Source organism: Macrotis lagotis, chromosome 2 (genome assembly GCF_037893015.1).
Source record: "Macrotis lagotis isolate mMagLag1 chromosome 2, bilby.v1.9.chrom.fasta, whole genome shotgun sequence".
Lineage (NCBI taxonomy): Eukaryota > Metazoa > Chordata > Mammalia > Peramelemorphia > Peramelidae > Macrotis > Macrotis lagotis.
In genome coordinates this window covers 329,191,842-329,211,127 of record NC_133659.1, presented here as the reverse complement: position 1 = coordinate 329,211,127, position 19,286 = coordinate 329,191,842, and the positions used below count along the sequence as shown (strand labels likewise).

The window sequence follows — 19,286 nt, the reverse complement described above, 5'->3', positions numbered from 1 at the left end:
GTACCATCTAATTTGGACCTTACATCACCCCTGGAAGGTGGGTAGTATAAATGGATCATCCTCATTTTACAGGTGAGTAAACTGAGGCCTAAAAAGATAGAGTGATTTCTCAAGGTCAAAAAGTTTGTATGTCAAAGAGCTTGTTTGTCAAAGCTGGGATTCTGAGCCATGTCTCCTCACTGAAAGATGATAATCTGAAAGAAAATTTAGAGACCATCTAAGCCTAAGGTAAAGTAGAAGAAACTCTGGATTTGGGATAAAAAACCCCATGGGTTCAGATTCTCACTCAGCCACTTACTCATGTGACCTTCAACCAGTTGTTTCACCTCTCTTGGTCTGGAAAATTAAAAGGTTGAACTACATGACCCTTCATGTGTCTTCCAACTCAAAATCCATGATCTTGTGAAATCAGTGACCCCCTTGGGTCTCAGTATTTTCATCTATAAAATGAAAGGGTTGAACGAGTCCTCCAAGAACCCTTCCAGCTCAGAATCTGGGATCTTAGAGAGCTGGAAGTGACCTCAGAGTTCATCTAAGCTAACTGCCTTTTCAAACTAAGGCTCAGCAAAGGAAAAGTGACTTGTCCATGGTCACATAAATAGTTATTGTCCAAATTGTCACTATTCCCATTTCTCATTCTCAGGGAATTGAAGTATCATTATCATCATCATTTTTAGATGAGGAAACCATAGACCAGAGAGGTTAAAATACCTCTCCAGGGTCACATAGCTAGTAAGAGCAAAGGATATGGGTTTTGTTGCTATTAGATTTTGACACAACCCTCTACACTTCTTGGGACACATTCCAGAATTTCTTTGAGAATATACTTTTGGTTCTAATGGATTTTCTGTCTCACCTGTTCTTAATCAATCTATGACTTTTGACTGGGTACCTATCCTTGGTACTATACATGAGACAAAAGAAAACAATCCCTACCCTCAGGAGATTTACCTGGGACAAAGAGATATAGACACAAAATAAAAAGAGAATCTAAGTCTAAAGACTTGGAAATGACCATCTGAGTCTAAAGACTTGGAAATGACCCTGTCATACTATAGGCATTGATGTTTCCCACTGCCATCACATCAACCAGGAGCATCAAGATCCCTGGACTTCTGCAATAGACACACAAGCAAAGGCTGCCCCCAAATGTTGTCCTGTATGTTCTTTGACCACACCATCCAAATTCATCATCCCCCAAAACGTTAGATATTTTCCGTTATAGCCTAACACATATGACTTTCCCAGGAATGCAAGCAATTAGTTACTCAAACATCTGGAAAACGCAACTTAAGAAAACCAAATCCCTAGAATAAAACTTCATTGCCAAAATATAATCATATAGGATCAAATTCCTTGAGCTAAACTTCACTTGTGTTTCCTGCTCTCCCTCATACTGAGAGTATATCTAAAGTCGCACTATAGGGAACAGTTGAAAGAACAACAGTCCTGATATTTGGGGTCTCTGATTTCATCTACTGCAGGTAGACTCAGAGCAGGCAAAATGTCGGTGCCCTCATTAGAGGTACTGATTTCTACCTTCTTGTCCCACAGCTCAGTTGTCCTGCCTCCAGGATATTTGGTTGCTTTTAGTTTTTTGTTCACAGAGAGATAATGACTTGCATCTAGCTCAGCTGTTAAAACCCAAGTCCTTCTCTACCCTAACTGGTTCTGAGCCCACAGCTGGAACCCCTGTGGAGTAAGGATGACAATAGCATGCTTTCTTGGAATCTTCTGTTATAACATAGAACACATCTGTCCCAACCTGACTGGGAGGAGAAATTAGCAAGCTTCCATGAGAAGTGTCAGATTTAGGGATAGGAGGAAATGAGGAAGGTGCCTTTCAATATGGCACCCAAAAGCCAGAGGCAAAGATTTGGCACAGCCACAGGTTAAAACAGCTGGAGATCATCCAGTCTCTGGTACAGTAAGAGAGGTCAACTTCATTAGATGAAATAACCACAGATTAAAGAGCTTCAGAGAAATAAGAAGAGATTAGAAAACTTGTGGCTCTTTCTAGAAGTAGAAAGGTTGCTCCTCTGCTTCCAGGCAGATTCTGCAGTGATGGAGAGATGACCACTTTTCCAAACATCCTTCTCTACTTTTGGATAACTCTGTTTGGAAGTTGTTGATTTTTTTGCCCCTCATGTTGAGCATAAACATGATTATAATTCAATTCAACAAACCTATAAGAACCTACTATATGTGGGTTTTGTGTTAGATGCTGAAAACACCAAAATAAAAATGAAAGTGGCTGTCCCACAAGGAGATTGTAGGGGGTAGGGGGCACACAACACAAAGAGGCAAATAGAAGGTCATTGGAGTGGGGGAAGAGCACTAGCTACTGGAACAATCAGGGAAGATTTCCTGTAAGAGGTGGTACCTGAGCTGAACCTTGAAGAAAAGGAGGATTCTAAGAGGTAAGTGTGAGGAGGGAATGTATCCCAGGCAGAGGAGGGGGCCTATTCAAAGGCACAGAGATAGGACATGTAAAGCCAAATTTGGAGAATATTTGATCTGAATCACAGATGAATGACAGTAAGTGATATGAAATAAAATCTGGAAAGATTTTATACTGAAGGATTTTCAAGGTCAGGGGAAAATTCTATATGCCATTTAAGAGGAAACAGGGAGCTATGAAAGGTGCTTGAGCAGGAGAATGCTGTGACTTTCAAAAAAAAAACAGAAACAAGAGATGATGAGGGTATTAACAAAAGCCGTAGTCATGTTAGTGGAAAGGAGGGTAAACACTTGATGATTGATTCATTTTCACAAGGTAAATTTGAGAAACTTGGAAATACTTAGGAAATGGAGAATGAGAATGAGTTAAGAATTAAAGGTGACTGGAAAAATTATGACACATTTAACAAAATAATAGAATTTAGAGGAGGGGTGGGCTTGGGTTGGCAGATCTAATCAGAGCTAGAGCTAGGATAAGGCAATTAAGGCTTAGCACTCAGGGTGGTGAATTAAGGGGACAGGAGATTTGGGTGTTCTCTTAGCACTTACTCTTTTTCAGCCAAGTAGAAATAGCACCAACTTAGCAAGAATAATTAATTATAACAAAATATCATCAAATAGTGGGAACTTCCCTCTCTATTCTTGTTTTTTGCAAGGCAATGGGGTTAAGTGATTTGTCCAAACTCACACAGCTAGTCAGTATCTAGTGTATGAGATCAGATCTGAACTCAGTCCTCCTGACTCCAGGGCTGGTGCTCTATCCATTGTGCCAACTAGCTGTCCAGGTACTTCTCTCAACCACTCCTGTAGTGATCTTCTGTCAGTATCCTAAGATCTCCTGAGATGCCTGCCAAGGGGAATGATCCAACCATAATGTGCTGTATATCACTTGACCAAGCAGACTTTGCACTGCTTGTTTAGGGAACAAAGATTCCTAGTTATGACCCTGAAGAAAAGGAGTTTATTTTTTGCCAATGCAACATTTGGTGAAGAAAAACATAGTCTGGAGAGGCAGGAGACAGTAGTGTCATCAAAGCATTAGCAAAGGAAGTTGGAGCTCAGTGGAGAGATTTGTTATTATTCAGTCATTTCAGTTGAATCTGACTCTTCGCACCACAAGTGGGGTTTTCTTGACAAAGATACTGGAGTAGTTTTGCCATTTTGTTCTCCAGTTCATTTTACAGGTGAGGAAACTGAGGCAAACAAGGTGAAGTGCTTGCCCAGAATCACATAGCTAGGAAGTGTCTGTGGTCAATTAAATTCAGGAAGATGAGTGTAATTGATTCCACATACAACAATCTATCCTCTTCATATATATATATACATATATATGCATATATATGTATGTATGTGTATATATATGTATATGTGTGTATACATATATATATATGTATATATATATATATATGAAAAGAGATGATAATTGAACCTCTGTGAGAAGGTGAAATCACTAAGAGAGACAGGGAAAGAGGAAAAGGAAAAGGATAAAATCTATACAATGTCAGGGGGTCAGAAATGATGATTGTTTTAGCAAAGGAGAGTGAGAAAGAGTTAGAGAAATAGAAAAATCAGGAAGAAACTGTGCCCTTGAAATCAAGGCGGGAGAGAAGATCCTATCAGAGTGAGTTAACAGAATCAGCAACTATAGAGAAGTTTAGACTATAGAGAAAAAGATTATTAGTTAAGAGATGTTTAGAAACCTTGAACAAAGCTGTCTCAGACACCAGATTGCTAAAGGTTACACGTGAGTGGAAGGAGGGAGAAGCAAAAGGTGCATGTGTATGTAGATGTATTTGTGTGTGTGTATGTGTCTATGTAAGTGTCTTGTGTATTGTATGTGCATTCTGTGTGTAAATTGCATTGTTCATATGTATGTGTGTATGTGTGTATCCATGTATGTGTTGTGAATATAAGTGTGTCTACGGGTGGGTGCACATGTGTGTGTGTGTGTGTGTGTGAGTGTGTGTGTATTGAAACAAAAGGCTGCCATGTTGCTTTGTTGCCTCATACTGCCTTTGCAGTTCTTTCTAACATGAGTTTCCCAGGAGCCATCCCCTTCTCTTTCTTCTATACTTGTAAGACTGAATCATTGATCCTAAAACTATATAGTGGGCATGATCAAAGAGAAAAGTCCCTAAGACTTCATTTCCCACAATGCTTGGGGTCAAGGGAGCATTGCTCTTTGGGAGTAATCACACACTACATTTCCCAGAAAGCTTTACATCTGGCTGCCCAGAAGAGATGTCACTAAGTGAAGATTGATTGGTGGAGGATGCTCCACAAGGTTTAAAAATTAGGGGTATTCATGCTTTATGAGGAAAGGATGAAAACTGAGCAGGGAAGAAAGAAGGCACATGGAAAAAGAAAAGGAGGAGGCAACAAGATGGAAAAAATGGAGGAGCAGCTGCTTCAGTCACTATGAACAGACTGCCTAACTTGGAGAATCAATAACGTCTGTAGGAATCAAAGGAGTGGTGGTGCCATGGCATCCTAGAACCCAGGACCTCAGAGCTAAGCCAAAGTTTGCCAAGTGATGTTAGCAAATTCTTATATTGCTCAGTGAGTACTGCTGAGAGGAGACAGAAACATTTGATAGTTTCCTCATCCTATTTGCCCACATGCTGAAGGCAAGTTTTCCCACCCTATCTCCTTCTGCAGAAGCTTTCTAACTCCACATCTGAGGAGGTTTAAGTGATTTCTGCCCCTTTGTTCATGCCTTTGTGCCTTTCCCATTATTTACATTTATTTTCTGTATTAATTAAATGTTTTCACCATTGAATTTGATCTTTCCTTACATAGTCTAATAGTAAAGAATGTGTCACACACAGACTCAGGTCATGACTTTTATGATTTTTATGATTGATTTCCAAAGCAGTCACATTGACTCTTGGACATGAGGTGTTCCAGCATCATAAGGAACCCAGGTTATACAGAGAATCTTAAATGAACTCCTGTGAAATTTCATCTTATATACATATCCCACCATTCTAACCTGGTGAGACCTTTTTGCATCATGATTGTCATCTAGAATGTCAACCATTTCTCCCAAATTGCGTCTTCTACGCTTTTAATAAGAAGGCTCTCTGTGATTTCCTCCCCATCATTCTCTATGGTGTTGAACAGCTTGTGGTCAATGACACCAGTAGAACACTCCACTAAAGAACTTCCCTCTGCAACTCATCATTGATCTAATTAGGACAGTACTTTGGCTCTGATTAAACTGGATTAGTTATTCAACCAATTCCAAGTTCACTTACTGCACAATGGTCTGACCAAACTCTCTCCAGCTTAGTCCCTAGAATAGCACAAATAACTTTGTCAAATACTGGACAGAAATCTACAATATTTTCTGATGAGACTTTAGAGAGTCTAGTCATAAAATGACAGTGAGATTAATCAAGCAGGATTTTTTTTGATGAAACCATGCTCAATTCCTTAGGATCATTGCTTCATTTTCATATGTCTAGAGTTTCTTTAATAAAACCATTCAGAATCACTCAAGATCAAGAGTGAGTGGTCTGTAGATTGAACAATCCCCTCATTTCTTATATTTTTTAAAAGCCTGGGTCACCTCCTGCCCTTCTCTAGTCCTGTGGTGCTTCTCCCATTCTGCAAGATTTTTCCAAGATAATGGCTTCAGCAATCACACCTGCCAGCTCTTTTAGGTCTCTGGGGCGAATTTTATCCAGGCCCAGTGACCTGAATTCATTGAGATCAATGAGGTACTCTCTTACTGTCTCCTCACTTATCTTGAGTTTCAACTTCCTGTTAATCACTCTGTTCTATCTTTCCCAAACCAAAGATCATTCTCCTTGGAAGAGAAAACATACTGGAGTAAGATTGCAAGGATTCTTTGAATGAAAAGTGTGAGCTCATCCAAACTGGGGTTCTCTGGTTCAAAGTGGGAGGCACAGAAGGCTTCAGGCTCCCCTGGTTGGTATGAAGTAGAAGATGTCTACAGGCAGCCTCTAACACTTTCCCCAATGGTCATGATCCTCATTAATCCTCTCTTACCCTTCCTTTGGAGACTTGTTTTCAGCTTAAGGGATCAAGATAGGATTGAGTAGGGGTCTGGTATTTGAGATGAGCCATAAGGAGTGATGAGGATCCTGGTTAAAAGGCATGAATGGGGTGGCTAGGTGGTGCAGTGGATAGAGCAATGGCCCTGGAGTCTGGAGTACCTGAGTTCAAATCCAGCCTCAGACACTTCATAATGGCCTAGCTGTGTGGCCTTGGGCAAGCCACTTAACCCCATTACCTTGCAAAAACCTTTAAAAAAAAGGCACAAATGATGGTTGAGTTTGCCCTTGTTATTTTTTTTGTACACTAAATATTTATCCTAATGTGTAAAAGAGGATTTTGTTCTTTTGACTCTAAATCCTGATTTAAATATTAGGATTAGAGGGAGAAAAGTGCCATTTATCCATCTCTGAGTCTCCTAGAGATGACCCTTCTGGACTGTGTCCTCAAGACAAAACTCATGGAATATACAATAACTTAATGAAAAAATCCCAAAGAGGGTCTCATAAAATCCTCTCATTTTAGTGATGAAAGAATTGAGATCCAATAAAATGAAATGATACAGCAGGTTAGTGGCAGAGCCAGGAAAGAGACCCAAGATTGTTTACTCTTAGTGGTTAGAATCTCACTCATCTGTTATCACTAGGGGCTGAGTTACAATCAGCAGAGTCTGCCAATAGGAATGAGGTAAAGAAGTTTCTCCTGGGCGGCCTCCTCCCTCTCTATCACTTTAATTCTCCTTCTTCCTTACACATTTTGGTAATTATCCTCCCCTCTTCTCTTCCCTCCTCCACATCCACACCATCCCCTCACTATTCCTGCCATCAAACCCTTTTCTCAGGAAAGAATCTGATTGACTTATTCACACACTAAGGTTTAAATGACTGCTGCGACTTACTATGTTACCTCTCCCAAGAATAGCTACAATTCACCTAACACTAAGGATAACTCTCATTCCTTTGGAATTTTTAAGTTCATGAAAGCTCTCCCCCACAACCATTCCATATGGCCCACTGTCTTGGTCTATATTCCTTGTTTTTTCCTGATTTTCCTCCCTTCATAGTCTTGACTCTTTCATTACTCAGTTCATCTATATGCTGTTCTCAACCCTAGAATCTTTACATCCTATTATCATTTATTTCTTGCAAAACTCCATCCCTGGATTGCCCTCCCATTCCCTTTCTCCCATCTGATGAAGGAGTACAACTGTATTAACTAGGTCTCCTATCTGATCTCTGGTTGATTATTATAATAGTCATAGTAACTGTTGAAAATCTTCACTTTTCAAATGACCTAAACTCCTTCCTGCCCCTTTTCCTTTCAATTCTCAACAGAACACCAAGACTCCTATTTTACAAAAATAAAAGTCATCCATTGGGATATCCCTCTTCTCTCCTATTCTATGCATCATAACCCTTTACCATTAACTTCATTTCTCTCTTCCTTTGTTCAATGAATTTACCACAAACTTTTTCCATTCCCTCCTAACTCCTTCATTTCTCTAGAGTTCACCCTTCAATCATTCTACCACCTTCTCCTTCTACTCTTAGGTCTTTTCTTTTCTATTGACTCCTTCCCTGTTGCCCACATATATCCCCAGTTCTCTCGCACCCCTAATAACAAATTTCAACTTGACCCTACCATCCCTTCAAGGTATCATAGTATATAGCTCTCCCCTCATTCACAGTTAAACTCATAGAAAGAGTGGTCTCTACCCCTTGCCTCCACTTCACCTCCCATTTGCTTTTCAACCCCTGGGTATTCATCCTTCTAGTAAGTAAGCTAGAGAAAGAAATTATTCTATCCAAGATGCTCAGTGATCTCTTTGCTAAATCCTATGACTTTTTTCTCAGTCTTTATCTTTCATGACCTCTCTACTTTTTTTTTTAGGTTTTTGTGAGGCAAATGGGGTTAAGTGGCTTGCCCAAGGCCACACAGCTAGGTCATTATTAAGTGTCTGAGACTGGATTTGAACCCAGGTACTCCTGACTCCAGGGCCAGTGCTTTATCCACTGCACCACCTAGCCGCCCCATCTCTACTGCTTTTGATTCCAATGACCACTCACTTCTACTTGAATCCTCTATCCTCCCTTATTTTGTGGGGATTTACCTTTCTCCTGTTTCTTCTCCTATCTAATTCTTCTTAATCTCTTCCTTGGAATCATCTTCTTTTCTTCCTTTCCTCCTTTCTTCTCTTCCCTCTATACTCTATTTATCTCTTTACTCTCTTGGTGATCTTTGGTTCAGGTGCCATCTCTGCAGGTGGTTCTATAATCCCCTACAACTTTCATTTCTATGCTGAGCCCCATCATCAGCTACTTGCTAATCACCTCCACTTAAATGTTCCACAGGCATCTCAAATGCAACATATCCAAAATCAAACTTGTTCTTTCTCCTAGGAGAATGCTAGTTCCTTTTGAGTGGATACTGTCTCATCTTAATATTTGTATCCCCAGTATTTGGCATGTAATAGTCACTTTAAAAGTGTCTGTTGATTGACTTACACTTTAATCTACCTTTTCTCCCATCTTCATTATTTCACTGAAGGTTACCTCCATCCTATTAGTCACTTTGGTCCAAGAATGTGCTAGAACCTCCTCTAACCAACCAATTGTTGAATTCTCAGAATGAACATTTACACCTTAGAAATTCAAAAATCTTACAGATTGAAGCTTGATTTATTGTTTTGTTGATTGTCCAATGTTTGTCCTTCATTCTTTTGTGTGTGTGTGTGTGTGTGTGTGTGTGTGTTTTTTTTAGGTTTTTGCAAAGCAAATGGGGTTAAGTGGCTTGCCCAAGGCCATACAGCTAGGTAATTATTAAGTGTCTGAGACCGGATTTGAACCCAGAGCCGGTGCTTTATCCACTACGCCACCTAGCCGCCCCTTGTCCTTCATTCTTGAAGAAGACTGTGACATCAGAGACATGATGCCATGACGAGCATATGAACTGAATTTGAGTGGGGCTGGGGAGGAGGGGACTGTGCTAACTCACTTAGCCTCACTTTCTCCTCCAGAGCCACCTGGGTCCAGTGGTCAGATATGAATAGGACAACAGGAGATGACCTGGATGTGAGACAATCAGGATTAAGAGACTTGCCCGAGGTAGCACAGCTAGTAAGTGGCAAGAATCTGAGGCCAAATTGGATCTCCCACCCTCTTGAATCAGAGGCTAGTGCTTTATCCACTGTATCACCTACTTGCCCTTGCTGATTGTCTAGGCTTAAGAAAATGTTAATAGTTTAGATTAAACTCAAACATGTCTGGCCCTTATTATTTTTTTCAGAGTTCCAGTTTACTGGCCTATTCTGCCCAGGTGAGTGATGACAGCCATATTCTGCAACATTTCTAAGATCCATCTCCTTTTTTTCCACAGACCTTCCTAATTCATGTCATATCACTTCCTCAACCATCTATTGATCTCCCAGATTCAAGTCTCTCAGCATTCTAATCCATTTTCCACAAAACTGCCAGAACAATCTTCCTAAATTTCAGAAGATAGCATTCCTCTGCTCAAGATTTAGTGATTCCCCATTACTTCTAGAATAGGATAGTAATTCTTTAACATTTGGAATCCATAGTCTGTCATTAGGCTAGCTTTATGGATTTATTTCACATGTAGTGTGTGTATTGTCTATGAGCATAGCCCCATGGATTTATCTAAATGGGGCTCACAGGGATTCATGAATTGATAGTTCTGAAATTTCACCTTCCCCTCTCCAAGGGGCACTTTGATTCCTGTCTAGAGAGAAATATATTGAGGCCCCAAACTGGCCCCTCTGCTTTCTTCAGAGAGTAAATACAAGAGTTATGGCAAACCCTGATCCTCAAATATTCCTAGGCTAGGGGAATGATTTTTAAGGTAAAGCCACTGTCTTAGTCACTCTCTCTTTATAATCAATCAATAAATAAACATGTATAAGCCCATAATAAATTCTAGATTGTGAGTTAAGTGCTGGGGGGAGGTACCTTACCTTCAAGAAGCTTAAAAACTAAATATATACAAAATAAACTATATAAAGGATCAAAACAGAATAATTATCAGAGGGAAGACATGAGAATTAAGAGTAGTTGTGAGAGATTTCTAGTAAAAGATAACTGAGAGACATGAATCAAGGAAACCTGAAAAGGCTGTTGGAATAGACAGTGAGATGGGTGGGGAGGTAATATGAGTTTGAATTAGGGTGGAGGCTGGGTGAGTGGAGAAAAGAAAACAGATACAAGAAATTCCAGGAGCTACATTTTATTTGGGGATTAAAGGAAACCAAGAAGCTTAGTTCTTAGAGCAAAGTAAAAGAATATTCTAAGCATGGAGGACAACCAGGGAAATGCCCAGAACCAAGAAATGGAATGTCTTGTTATTAGAATAGCCAGGAGTGGTATTGCTGGATCAAAGGGGATGCATAATTTTATATCCCTTTGGCCATAATTCAATTGCTTTCCAGAATGATTGAATTGATTCACAACTCCACCAACAAAGCATTGACTCCATTTTCAACAAATGCTAGTTACACAAAGATCATCACAAATAGTGATTAGCAGACTTTTATCCAAGCCAGCAGCATATAGAAATCATAGAGGTTATGCAGATTAGAATATATCAGGGGTGGCTAGGTGGTGCAGTGGACAGAGCACCGGCCCTGGAGTCAGGAGTCCCTGAGTTCAACTCTGCCCTCAGACACTTAAATAATGACCTAGCTGTGTGGCCTTGGGCAAGCCACTTAACCCTATTGCCTTGCAAAAAACAACAAAAAAGAATACATCAGACAAAATAGTATAGAAAGTCAATGAGCTCCCCCACTGTTAGAGTGCTAGCTCAATCAGGAGAGTGTATTCTTGATCTTACCCAAGAAGATGCTCCCCAAAGTCCCTAGTGGACACAGGGATCTGTTTAGGATTCTGACTTTTCTCTATGTTGGCTTGTTCTCAACATCTTTCTCTCCCCCCCCACCTCCCCACCCCCAAGATCTCTTCCTAAAGAGAACCACATTTCTCCTCTCTCTCAAGGCTGGAGGCTAGAAGACAGTTTTTCCTTTTCCAAGCTCTCAAGTCTACTCTACCCCTCAGGCAAAAACATAAATTTGAGCAATCATTCTTCCCAACAATGAGAAGTGTCTTAATTGAATGTGCCAGACTTGAACCCCAGGTTAGCAACATTAAACTTCTTGACATATTCTATCTTTTAATCAGATCACAGAATCTCCAGAAATGTCACAGTTCACAATTAATTTTGGTTATTACCCTTCATCCATCCTTCCAAACACATGATGATACAATTTAACAACCAAGCATTATTTTACAAAGTTCTCATAGATCTTGGAAAGCCTCTCCCAATCACCCCCTCCCCAAAGAAAAAGAACTGAAGAAAAGAAAAAGAAAATCAAGCCAAATTTTCTTGCTGTTCCCCAAATTCAGGATTCTATTTTATCCCTCCATTCCTTTGTCTAGGATGTCCCATATATGCTCTCCCACCCACCTCTGGCTCATTGGAAACCTGAGCTCCCCACAAGGCTCAGATCAATGCCATTTCCTCCAAGATGCCTCTCCTGAGAACCCGGGTTCTCTGCTTAGAGAATTCTTCCTCCCATGAAATGATTTTGGTTTTGACTTGGTCTAATTTTGTATTTACTCTCTATGTGCATACTGAATCCAGTTGAATGTCGGATTATCCAGAGGATAAGGATTATTTTACTTTTGTCTTGGTATTGCTGGCACCTGGCATAGTGATCAGCAAATGGTAGATACTTAGGAAATGTTTGCTGAGTTTTATTGTATAGAAACTTTGGAGGTATAAACTCCAGGTGCATGTTGTCATTACCATTTCACAGAAGAGAAAATGGCCAAGAGGGTAATTTGGTCAGCTAGTATGAGTCAGTGGCAGAATTCATACAAACCCAGTCCTTTCCTGATTCCAAGACGAGTCATTTTTCTACTGTGCCCCACTGGCCAAAGGATTTATAGAATATGAAGAGCAACCAGACTGACTCTATATAGGAGCAATTTTGAAATTAGAATTGAGTATATAAAACACATGCTTATGAAATGATAAGGACATTTATGAGGCAAAATGTTTCAGAATGAAAATGCATTTCTAACAGAATTAAAGTATCGATATGGGAACCACAGAATGCAGCGTCCTTAACATTTCCCACTAGGGCTTAATCCATTTTTCCTTTAAATCTATAAAAATGTAAAACTGGGCCATTTAAATTGAAACAGTGCTTAGAGCCATCTGATTCAACAGAACTAGACTTGTTAGAAAGTAAAAACTCTTTTGGCTTTTTTTCTTGGTCCGGTTTTAATAAATATAAGACATGAGATCATAGCATCCAGCCTAAAGTTGGAAAAGACTTTAGTGGCTGTCAGGTCAAACTCCTTCAATTGAGAGATGAAGAAACTAGAATAGAAAGAGATTAAGTGATATGGCCAATGTCTGGGAGGAGATAGAATTGGAAGTCAGCTTTTCCTGATTCAAATGGCAGTTCCCTATCCAGTAAAAATTCTGCCTCTTATATGGGAATCTTTAAGTTCATTTGGATCAATGCCACCATTTTCTTTGTAAGGAGAATAAGACTCAGAGAAGGTTCCAGGGAACAATAAGCATTGATTTAGTCCAATAAACATTCATTGAGCACCTATGGTATGCCAGGCATAGTCTAATTAATGAGGATGCAAAGAAACAGGTGAAAGCATGGTCCCTGGCCTCAAGGAGGTCACATTCTAATGGGGAAAACAATTATGCCTACAGTATCTCTGGGAGATGATGTCAGAGGGAAAAATACTAGCAGTAGAGATGGAGGAAGGGAGCAAACTCAGAAAGTTCCCAGGAGATGATATTTGAACTGAGTATTCAAAAAAAGACAAGAATTAGAGGATCTGGGTAGCTAGGTGGCACAGTTGGATAATAGGACCTGAATTCAAATCCAGCCTTAGACACTTAATAATTACCTAGCTGTGTGACCTTGGGCAAGTCACTTTAACCCCATTGCCTTGCAAAAACCAAAACAAAACAAAAAAGAATTAGAGGTGATGAGAGGGAGGGCATTCTAGTGTTAGAAAACTTCTAGGGTAAAGTCTTAAAGTTAGAAAATGGAGCATCATGTTCAAAGAGTAGCAGAAAGTCAGGGATTACTCTTGCAAAGCCTCCAATCTAATGGTGGTAGACAGAACCACATCTGTAAATAACTATACTATACAATGAGATTTGATGACTACATTATAAAAGTACAAAGTGCTATTTAGATCTTAAGGGGGAAAGCTATTCCTGAGGGAAGATGATGAGGGATGGCTTCTTGAAGGTGGTGCCAGTTGAGCTAGGTTTTAAAAGACAGATGGAAATTCAAATGTGAAGGGGGAAAGAGAAGAAAAGACAAAGACTAGTTGATGCTTCCATAGCATTGGGTCATTTCAATCACGTTCAGTCCTCTGTGACACCATTTGGGATTTTCCTGGAAAAAATATTGGAGTGGTATGCCATCTTCTTCTCCAGCTGATTTTATTGTACATGAGGAAACTGAGGCAAACAGAGGAAAGTGACTTTCCACAATCAGTGTCAGAGGTTAGACTTCAACTTGGATATGCGTGGCTACAGGATCAGTGCTCTATCCACTGTGCCACCTACCCAATCTTTTCTGTAATACTTTACTATTTTATAAAAAGTATTTCCCTAAAGAAAGTGCAAAAAAAAATCAGAATCTCCTCAGAACCCTCTTGTTAATGGGTATTTTTTGTTGGTGTGTTTCCTCTTAAATTGATGTCCATTCCTCTAAAATTATGGATGGAATATCATGTTTGAATTTATAAATAAATACTTTTAGTTACTTTGCTCTTGTATGAGCTGTCAGATAACTTGCTATGCTGTATAAGTTGTGTTTGATGGAACAGTATGAGTATGAAATATAAAATAAAGCAAATTAGTCTTCTTTTTATCATCTATGGATACCACTATGAAAGCTGACATTAATCCACTAAAGAGTTTTCTATGAATACTTGTAGGTAAACGTTTTGATATATATAAACCTAAAAAAAAGATTGTATTGATACAGAGACATTGGATAAGAAAATTTTAAGATAATTCTTTAGGTTTAAAAAAGGCTTGCTGTAAAATGATACATTACTCCATTTATTAAAGATCATATTAATGACAACAAAAAAAAGCATTTCCCTCATAGCACCATGGGAGAGAGAGAGTTCTTGCAAATATTATCAACCTCATTTTAGACTTAAGAAAACTGAAGCCCAGAGAGATGACTAACTAACTAAGTGCCATCTCTATGCCAGTCATGGAGAAAAAACAAGACTGAAAGCAATCCCTAATTCTGCATCATCAATGAAATAGCCACCTACTCAAGAATGGAAATGTACACATATACCCAAACAAAGGCAAGAACTGGATAAACTCTAATGGGTCTCTTTTGGGTTAATCCCCTTTGAGTGATTATAACCCTCAATACTAGAGAATTCTCTCCAAAATATTGGGGTTTGATGTCAATCACAAACTATTAATGCTGACTAAGGTTTTTATGGGGCCTTTTGGATTTCTTGTTATTGTACAGCAATTAAGTGATATAGGTATCAATTCTGGATAAAATTATTATTGTTAATATGATATCATTTCTGCTGTCCATTTCTATTTTTTAATTTAAATTAAATAATTTAGGGATAACTTGTAATATACTTTCCTCAATACTATTCTCTCTTCTTGTTCATTATAAATTCTGATCTTTGCTCTAATGAGTCAATGATCTGCACAGACGGTTGACTCCAAACTAATTCCCATGTCCATAATAAGTCTCTTTGTGTCTATTAAAAAAAACTAAGTTTCATTTCTTGTGATGTAATTTTGTGCTTGCCACATCCAGTTATTATCAATTCCTTTTTGAAGAACATGTTCATGACATTGCAAAGTGAGATTTTTCTTCTGAAAATTTTTACCCTCTCGTTTCTTTCTCTTGAATTCCATCTGTCCAAAACTGTCCTAAGCCTTATGTTTTTCCACTTTTGCATTGATGACTCCAAATATCAGTGTATGGGTTTATTCAATATGGAAAGGTCTTAGCGAGTTTTCATAGAATTTCTCTTTTTCTTCATCCTAAACAGCCAACGATAGTGCCCAAACTGCAATTGTTTTAATGGTACTCTTTTTGTAATTAGTTATCATTAGCATTAATTATAACCCTAATTCTGCATCTAATCCTAACCCAACTCCACCTCCAGCTCTGATTCTAACCCTAATCCTAATTCTGACCTTGAGCCATTTAATTGCAGTCTATAACTACATCACCCCTTTTGGCTTCCCTGTCACAAGGTTAATTAACTCTCAATGATTGAAATAAGCCAGAATCCTCAGATGTTTTTCAGTTGTTTTCTTGGTCATACCTGCCCTATTCTCTACCTTGTTGCCTACTAATACTCTCAACAATTCCTGCTGTGGTTTTTTGTTTTGTTTTTAAATCCAAGTGTTGACATTTATCTCTATTCAATTTCATTACTTTAACCTTATTATAATATTTTTGCATTCTGATTCTGCCGGTAAATGCATTAGTCATCTGGAAATATAAGTATGTCTGCCACTTAATGTCTTTGGGCTCCAGTTCTTCATTTAAATATAGGGGTCATACCTGGTGATATCTACAATCCCTCCCAGCTCTAAATCTATCTTATGAACCTTTTATAAATTTATCTGAATCACTAATAATAAGTGTGGAAGAGTACAAGAAGGTAATAGAATATTACTATGTTATAAGAAACAATAAATATGAAAAGTAGAGGCAAGCATTGGAAGACTTTTATGAACCAATACAAAGTGAATTTAGAAGAACCAAGAAAACAATATGTAAAATGACTTCAAGAATGTAAATGAAAAGATGGCAACAATAACAAAACTGAAATGAAATATGATCATAATAACCTGACGTTTTATCTATTGAGGGATATAATAATGCATTATCCTCCTTTCTTTTTAAAAATGAATGTAGAGGGCAATTAGGTGGTGCAGTGGATAGAGCACTGGTCCTGGTCAGGAGGCCCTGAGTTCAAATTAGATCTCAGACACATAATAATCACCTAGCTGTGTGACCTGGACAAGTCACTTAACCCCAATGCCTTATAAAACCAAAAAAAAAAAATGAATGTAGAGAAGGAATACTATGTGTGTGTGTGTGTGTGTGTGTGTGTGTGTGTGTGTGTGTGTTGAATAGCTCAAGGCCAAAGGTGAATCTCTGAAGCATGCTAGAGACCCCCCTCCAGGTTGACAAACTCATTAATTTTAAGCCCATTCATTCAACTAATACTGACTCTACCTAACTATCCCATCATTTAGTCTACATCACTTCCTCTTGTCCACAGGGATAACATAAAAGATTTGGGCTAATGTTTTGTTGAAATGTGAATATAATCTATCAATAAGAGGTTATTAAGGCCAAAAATATGAGATTCATCTGGCATGATTTGCTCTTTATGAAGCCCTGTTACTCTTTGGTATTTGTAAACAAAGAAGACTCATTTTGTTTCTGTCAGCAAAGCAGAATAAAGTGTTACTAGTTCCATTCTGGTCTCTCTGATCTAATTAGATGAAACTTGTAAGGTTATTTTCATGGCCCCAGACAATAACCAGGGACATGGAACTTTATTCCCACAAGTAATTTAAAGTAATTTAAAAGAACTTCTGCCCTCAATAAAAAGAGCAAACCGAGTGGAAGAAACATGAGCCAGAAGGTCAAAATAAAACTAAAACTAAGTCTTAACTTATGCTGGCTAGATACAGCTATGGGTTTGACTCACAAAAAGAGTTCCTGAGACTATCTCTAAAAAACCTGAGTCTTCTTTCTTTGAGGGGCAGATAACAGAGACACCACAATTTGGTAGAAGATGAATAGATGGCAGCAGAGAGCAGTATGTGACCAAAGAAAGAAGTCCAGAAGAAATCCCACAGATTGGGCACTGTGGAGGCCCAACAGGTAGCAGTGTAACAGAGAACTGTCTAGCATCTGTATTAGGGGTTAGCAGGAAGCAACAACAGTTTTGGAGGTGGAGAGGATATTTCAGTTGACTTGAAGCCTTGGGAATATGAGTTTCTCGGATATGCTTACTCCCCTGCGTTCTCTTGCCACGCATGATTAGTTCTCAAGTGTTCTCTCTGCAGTGATCTATGAAAGAGAACATTTCTGTGGGGAAATGAAAGGGGAGAAGATTTTCCTTGTCATTGGTTAGGCCACACTGATAAGCAAATGTCTTTTTTTTCAAACAATGTACTCTCTCTTTGACCCATTAAAAGAAAAATAAATGACAGCTCATAAGCTGCAGCTTTGAGTTATTTTTGTTGTGTAGTCATTTTTCAGTCATGTCTGACTCTCCATGACCCCATTTGGGGTTTTCTCAACAAAATATATTGCAATGGATTATCATTTCCTTTTCCAATTAATTTTTCAAATAAGGAAACTGAGGCAAACAGGGTTAAGTGACTTGCCCAAGATTACAAGTGTCTGAGGTCAGATTGAACTCAGGAAGATGAGTCTTTCTGTCTCCAGGTCCAACACTCTATTTCCTGCACCATGTAGCTGCCCTCTTAAGTGGAAGATGCCTCCCAAAATGACTTGAGGCTTGAGTAGCCTTCAGAGGTTCAGGACTGAGAGGTCCTGAACAATATTTACGGCTACATGAACACGGACTAAAAAGCAATCTTAGATTAGATTAACCAACCTGCAAGAAGAAGAGAGAGAGAACTTGTTTAAAGTTTCCAGGGTTTCAGATTGTGCATTCTCCTATCTTTGTAATTCTTTTTCATAAAGAATTTACCACCTAAATGTGCTGAGGATTGATTAAAACTACTTTTCATACAACTGACTTTCAGAATTGCTTCCATAAATTTGAGTTTAAGGCTTTTATAATAATTTTGAACATTTGATTTTCAGGAAAGAGTTTCATTAAAAGAGGCCCTTGAAATTACCCCAATGGGGGTCGAGCCCTGCCAATCAATACTCCTTGGAACCAGTTAAAGCTGGCTCCTTCTTCCATTAAGTGATGCTAGTCACCATTGATCTCTGTCCCTTAATGAATTTGTCAACATTCATTGGTCTTCCTTGTCACGATTTCTTTCCCCTCAGCCAAGCAGGACCTGCTGTCTTAACCTTCCCCAATAGTCCCAGTTCATTATTATGCATTGAGATGCTAGGCTTATTATCTGAAGACCCTTTCTGTCTGGGAGAGGCAGGAAGCAGGCTGAGAGGTGAGACAGTCTTTGGAAAGATGAGACGGCAAATCTGTCCCTGAGTGGCTTTTGGTAAACAAAGTGGACTGCTAAAAGCAGAAAATTAATGAGTCCCCAATTTCTAAATTGGCACAATGCTTTTTGGGTCAGTTAACAGATAGACATTGAATACATAGTGTGTACAGGGATGAGGAAGGGACTTCAAATGGGTAAAGACTAGAAGGGTACCAGAACTTAGAACTATAGAACTAAGAACTAAGAGATATGTTAGAACACAGACCATCAGAGTTAAGAGAATCCTTAGAATGTAGAGTAGTAGAAGGGAGAGAGATCTTAGGACATAGAATGTTAGACTGGGAAGAAACTTAGAATGCAGACTGGCACAACCAGGAAAGACTTCAGAACATAGAATTCTAAAGTTGAAGGACCTTAGAAATGAGGTAACCAAACTCCTCATTTTACAGATTGGGGAAATGAGATCCAGACTAGTGCAGAAATTTTCCTAAGATTCACATAACTATACAGTCCATCTTTGGACTAAGAGTACATGAAAGGAAGAGATGGGAGAGATGGATGAAAAGTAGGTTAGGTCCAGGTCA

General features: G+C 38.9%; 1 protein-coding gene across 2 annotated transcripts in view; it reads right to left on the bottom strand.

The window, feature by feature from the left end:
* Positions 1–19,286, bottom strand: part of NCF4 (neutrophil cytosolic factor 4) — a 169,622-nt gene that overhangs the window by 123,699 nt on the left and 26,637 nt on the right. The window lies entirely within an intron of this gene.